Source organism: Octopus bimaculoides, chromosome 15 (genome assembly GCF_001194135.2).
Source record: "Octopus bimaculoides isolate UCB-OBI-ISO-001 chromosome 15, ASM119413v2, whole genome shotgun sequence".
In the NCBI taxonomy this organism is placed as follows: domain Eukaryota; kingdom Metazoa; phylum Mollusca; class Cephalopoda; order Octopoda; family Octopodidae; genus Octopus; species Octopus bimaculoides.
Genome location: NC_068995.1, coordinates 30,239,168 through 30,246,572, shown reverse-complemented (window position 1 = coordinate 30,246,572; position 7,405 = coordinate 30,239,168).

Below are 7,405 nucleotides of genomic sequence, written 5' to 3'. Positions count from 1 at the left end.
TATATATATATATATATATATATATATATATATTTATAGGCGCAGAGCCCTGAACCATATGGTTCCGGGTTCAGTCCTTCTGAGTGGCACCTTGGGCAAGTGTCTTCTACTATAGCATCAGGCCAACCAAAGCCTTGTGAGTGGATTTGGTAGTCGGAAACTGAAAGAAGCCCGTCGTGTATATGTGTGTGTGTGTGCGCGCGTTTATGCCTGAGTTTGTCACCCCCATCACCGCTTGACAACCCGTGTTAGTGTGGTTACGTCCTCGTAAATCAGCGGCTTGGTAAATGAGACCGAATGATAAGTCCTGGGGTTGATTTGTTCGACTAAAACCATTCAAAGCAGTGCTCCAGCATGGCCGCATTCAAAAAACTGAAACGAATAGAAGAATAAAAAGATATACAGAATACATAAATATGTATACAATAACATGCACTAAATACAAAGAAAAATGCGTAACGCAATGTTCTCGTCAAATACGCTACCCTTTATTACTTCACGACCAATTTATTGGGGTTTCGGTCAATGTCTGAAACAAACAAACAGAAATAATGGTATGTTGAACAATCGAAGATATAAGAACATGTGTTTAACCAAAACTGCTGTCAAGCGCTGCTAGGGACAAGCACAAACGCAACATCTACACATGTGATATATGTCTTTGTGATGATGATAGTTCCTTCGTGCTCGAAGATTATAAGAGCGGCACACCGTCAAGTGGCTACATAAACCAATCTTAGATGCTGGAATGCTTTTCTTCTTTGCACTTTGCAGTTTTAAAGTGGGATCGTAGTGGGATCGTTTTGTTCTTGAAGTTCCTTCCACCACAAGCCAAGTAACCTATAGCAGATAGGCGCTACTATTCAGGATCCGAGTAGGTCTGGGAACAATAATGGCTAAGAAGTGGTTCAACTCTCCCCAAAAATCTGTAACTCCCAAACTAGGGCCACCACTACCGAATGTAGTTTATTGATAGCCAGGATTACGCGCGCGCACAGACACACACACACACACACACACACACAGAGTTTCCGTTTACCAAATTCACTCATAAAGCATTGGTCGAACTGGGGCTACAGTAGAAAACACTAAGATATACTACTAATAAGATATACTACTAATAACTTTTCTTCAACACAGTTCCGTGTTGGATACATTTAAAAGACACAAAAGAATCAAGTAATTATTTAATATACTTAAAGAAAAGGCGGCGAGCTGGCAGAATCGTTAGCACGCCGGGCGAAATGCTTATCGGTATTTCGTCTGTCTTTACGTTCTGAGTTCAAATTCCGCCGGGGTCCACTTTGCCTTTCATTCTTTAGGGTTTGATAAATTAAGTACCAGTTGCATACTGGGGTCAATCTATTTGACTGGCCCCCTCTCCAAAAGTTTCGGGCTTTGTGCCTAGAGTAGAAAAGAATATGCTTATACGATGTTTCTGGAGAAAGAATAGAGATTAAAATAATCCGTACGCAGCAATATAGCTGTGGCTATATGTTGGTGAAGTCAGTAATGTGACTTTCAATAACGAACTATAAAAGGATTCAGCCATATCTATGATGAGGATGACGACGGCGGCGATAAAAATTATGATGATGATGATGATGATGATGATGATGACAACGACGACAACGATGGTGGTGGTGGTGACTATCATGATGCTGAGGATGATTTTGATGAAAATCATAAAGATGATAATATGGAGAGAAATGGGATGATAAAAAGTTGATGGTGATGATCATAATAATGACGACTATGGTAATGATGATGATGATAATTATAATGATGGTGTTCATGACATTGCTGCTGCTGCTGCTGATGTCAGTGGCGTTGATGATAAGGACGACGACAGTGATAATGATTAAGATAACATTCGTCTAAGTTTGTAAACTGAAACGATTTCTGTTTCTTTTCTTTTTTTCCCTAAAGATGTTGAAATCTTCGTTTCTCTCTGACCCTGGGAAATGCTGCTTTAGATTGACATTATTTGTAAGACAAAAGACTAGGTGATTAAAAATGCGGCAATCTTGTTCAAAAGTGTACTGAGTCAAGGTCAACGGCAGATGAAACAACACCTTACAAATCAACGATAGATGTAGAAGAAATAATAACCAAATTCATTACAAGTTACTATCTACTTACTCTCAGTTCCAGACACGCTACGAACTAATTGAATCTCTGTCAGTTTCGTGATAACTATTCCAGTTGTTCGATCAATTGACCTGACTACTCGTTGGAGTACAGAGTAAATTGGTGATTAAGTTTCCTTCATGCAATTCTTAAGAAGGATAAGAGTGATAAAGTGTTTGCCAAAGCTGTACCTTTGAATTACAGTTATAGTCCATCCGATTGGCATTGCACAATTTCTGTCAATACAACTTCACTTACATGGCATGGACTGACTTGAGGCTATTTTAGAAGATATTTGCCCAAAACACCACGCTGTGAGATCGAAATCGGGATCTCATGATTGAGAACTTAATTCTGCCATACTTGCGCACAGATAAACTGTCTGGGAATAAGGGGGGGGGGGGGATAAAAACGAAATAATCACGGCTGAAACGTCTTTCATTAATAACTGCCCGGTCATGATTTGACACCAGGTTAACATCGAACCAACGAGGAAGCCAGTACGCTCAGCGTACTCGACTTGTAAGAAATAGTTACCAAACCTCCCAGCTAATACCCTACCATCTTAAAAAGAGAACACGTTAGAGAATATAACCTGGGGTAAATGATATCTAGAAACTATAGTTACAAGATTACTCAATCTGGGCTCACTCAGGGGCTAAACAATAAAAATTTTAAAAAGCAAGATGACAACAGAAAAACAAAACTCGCATAGTGTTTGACCCAATTTACTTGTAGCAATTGTTTGTGCGTCCAGATGAATGTTTACTAAATATTTTCTCCAATTAACTAGATGTTACACACACTTGATAGAATTTCGGACAACAATTAATAATCAATGCGGACTCCGAATTGGTTGCGCAATTTTCAATGGAAAGGTCGAATATCATTTCTGAATCGTCTTATTATCCGTCAAGTTATAGATTCTGTACAAACTGATAAGTCAAAAAATTATTCTGATTCTAATATTGTATACGAGAACGTTTCGCACTTCATTAAATATTTGTTATTGCATATTCTTTGCTTATCAAGTGCTTCTAACACTTCCTGTAATATACAGACGCATATGCGTGGCATATATGCATGCACGTGTATGTGTATGTATGCGTGTATAATATATATATGTATATGTATATATATATATATATATATATATATATATATATACACGCAATATGTACATATATATGTACACACACACACACACACACACACACACACACACATATATATATATATAAAAGAAAATAGAGATAATTCAATTAATAATTATACTTATTAATTACAAAAATAAACATAATCTCTGACACCTGTTTCGATTTAAACCTTAGAAATTAATTAGAATAATTAAATCATTATAAAGTTGAATCTCGTCAGAGGTAGAAAAAAGATATACCGTCACATTTTTGTATTCTCGTGTGTTAAGTGTACGGAGCATATCAGCAGACTATTGTTTTATGGAAAATCATGGTATAAACTTTATAATGAGGGGAAAGGTAGTATGTTTAGAGAAGTAAGTATGAAGATAATATAATATGCACTGGGCAAACATTTAAAGTATAAAAAGAAGGAAAATATAGTAATAAATCGTATATTTAAGTATCGAATAAATGTAAGGGTAAATGTATTTATAAGAATTTAAGTAATATAATATATTCTGCTTAGTCATTAAAGAGTATAGAAATAAGCAATATAAAGTAATTAACCTTTTAATTAATTATAAAGTTATTATTAGGGCAAATATATTTATAATAACTTATAAAAATTTAAGTAATACCGAAGTGCAGATTGCAAGTTAGGTAAACAGAATATCAATAAGTAACAAAGATGTGCAGGTGTCAATTCATTACGGCAGTTTCAAGCGTCTCCTTTAGTTGATTAATGAAAACATTTCATCAATTTGAAAGAAACTGTTCTCGCCAGATGACCGCATAGACTTCAAACATAAAGAGTATAACCATATTTTAAACATATTTACATTAATAATGGAACTGAAAATATTTACATCGTTTCTTATGTTATATGTGTGGCAGAATGATTTTAGAAAATAATGCATACCACGTCAAGCATATTATAATTTAGAGAGTAGCAGAGGAAATAGTGGGGATCAAAATAAAAAGCGTGGTGACGTAGTTACTCATATTTAGAAGATTTTATGTAGAATGTAGTCTTCATCCATTTAGAACTATATCAACTGTATTCTAGTTAATGGTGATAAATCAATTAACGTCAGACAATCTACTAGACTCTCAATGTACTGGAACCATATATCTAGCTTTATCTACACAAAAGGGTAGGTTCCAGGGTTGGTAGTAAGGGAATGTCTGGTGGAGAAGGGGTAGTAAATGGAAGAAAGAAGGATAGGGGTGGCCAATACCTATTGAGATTATCAAATAAAGGGGAATATAATGAAAAACCAAAAGGGATAAATAATATAAATTTTAGGGGTGGAAATTAGAATTGAAGGATACGGGAGGTAGTAATTAATAACTTAGCAAATTTATAATATTGAATTGAGAAAATTTAAATCAATATATAGAATAAAGATAGAAATTAAATTTAAACCTAATAATAGGATACTTTGATATATAAGAAAAACTATTAAGACTTTTCCTAAGCATATTGTTTAGAAAGCCATGATAAAGACATTCTATAATGAATGTATAACAGAAATTATCATATGAATAGAAATATATAGTACATTTTAAAGCAATAAATCTTCATTACAGGTGGATAAGTATAAGATATCGAAAAATATGGTATCCAATATATGGGGTAATTGTATAAGAAGTATACTAAATATATAAGGGAGTACATTCGGATGCAATACTTAAACAGATTTGGTCACGCAAACATTTCATAAATATTGCATGATTTAAAACTATACATAAATAAGGATTTCCACATACAGTAAATTATATAAAAAGACCACATAAATTGTCAAAATTTTTTTTTTATGAATTACAAACACTAGGAAAGTATATGAAAGGATATACAAATGTATAAAAATATTAAATATAAATGAATAATATAAATGAATAAATTCAATAATGAATAAAATCAGAACACTAATCAATGAATACCAAGATTCTTTCACTGACAAGGAGAAAGATTATATATGCAACTCTGTAATCAAAGAGAGCAATTTTTACGGATTACCCAAAAATCCACAAAAGCTCCGAAATACAAAGTGCATAAATAAGTAGAAGAACCAATAGATAAAAATACTAAGGCCTGCTGATCTCAAAGTAAGACCAATAGTTGCTGGACCTCAAGCAACAACACAACAACTGTCATTTTTTAGATATACTCCTAAAACCATTGTGCCCATTAATACCCAGTTATATACGGGATGGCCTAGAAGCAGTCAAACACTGGTGAGAGAAACGTAGAGGACGGATAAATGAACGCTTCAAGACTGACTGCATCACCAAGGCCACACGCCTAGAACTGGAAGAAAATACATTTAGATTCGATAATAAAACATATCGACAGTTAAAGGGCACGGCTACGGGGACGCGGTTTGCACGCTCATATGCAAACATAGTCATGGGATACTTGGAAGAAAAACTATGAGAAAGTAGAGAAAACTTTTGATCCATAGTACAAAAAATATATCATTAGAATGTAGAAACACTTCCTTGATGATTGCTTCAGCTTCTGGGTCAGAGCAAATGAGGATCTAAGTATTTTGAACAATATACTGAACACACTTCACCCATTCATCAAATTCACGACAGAATCCAGTTGCAATGAATTACCATTCCTGAATATTCACTTAAATATACAGAACTCCACAGTCACAACAGATATATTTTACAAAAACACTGACACACACCAATATTTAAATTTCTACTCTTGCCATCCATCACACATCAAAAGAAACATCCCATACAGCATGGCAAGATGCATCTGTGCTATAGTGACTGACCCCAAAATATGTGAAATCCGACTCAACGAGCTCATAGGCTTCATCACAATGCAGAAATACCACTTAGGATTAATTAACGAGGGAATTAAAAAGGTGACAAAACTGAGCATCACTCAACTACAGACACCTAAGGAAACAAATTACTGAACACACGATTCCGTTTGTTAACACACACAGTCCTGGGATAACCAACATCTTTCACGCCATAAAATCGAACTTACCTATACTTCTACAAAGCCCCCAAAATGAAGAATCTGATTGAAAAAATCCTTTACGGAATAGTAGACGCCAACCAAAAAAACTTAAAAAACACGTCACAAGAGGAGAATTCACATCAGAGAATGAATCAGAATTCTTAGTAAAAGAATATGGAAATAGGAGATGTGCAACAACAACAACAACAACTTTATATACTTAGAAAGTGGTTCCAACATAGAATTAAAGAGCGGATTCTCCTTCAAAATAAATGCAGATATGAACTGCAAAACGTATGCATTACCTTCCCCAACTGCAAAGAAAATTACACTGGCGAAACAAATAATTCCCTCTGCCAACGTGCAAGAATCCACAGGCAGCATAACCGACAAGAGGAATTACGCAAGATTCCGTTAAGAACATATCTCGAAATGTGCAAAATCTTTCCGACGGAAAATTCAAAATCTTTCCGTTTTACAAATGTTCACGGAATGACTCGCAATACTGAAAAGCAATGGAGCTACACTTCAGCAACAAATTGTCTCCAAAATTGAATGTTTGAAAGAAAAGCGGAGGATTTGCATTTTTGATTCTAAATGTAGCTCCAATATTAAAAACATGATACTCATCTCTATAAATATTGAGGTATATATATCTAGCGTTGGGATATTCTGACTTTACGTATTTCTCTAATTTGTAGATTTTGTACTGTTTACTCATGCACAAGCACGTAATGAAAGGAAACCTGATTTTATTTTTCAGTGCAAAACATCGAAATTCCACAGTGTAGACATAGACATAGTTCCAAGCACATGAACTCACAGGCACACACACGCACACACACATACACACACGCACACACTCACGTACACACACACGCATACACACATACACACACGCATGCACACACGCACACACACACGCACGCACACACGCACACACACACACACATTTAATTTTTCATAGAATTCCCTATCTTCCTTCTGGCACCTTAAGGAACAAGAAAATGCTTCCAGTGTTGAATGCAACCCATCCTTTTTTTCCTTGTTTTCCCAATCCTTGAACTCATGTCTCATGCCAGTAGCTATACAATGGTAAAAAAACTAAATAAATAAATGGTAAAACATTCCAAATTGAAAAGAAATCCCC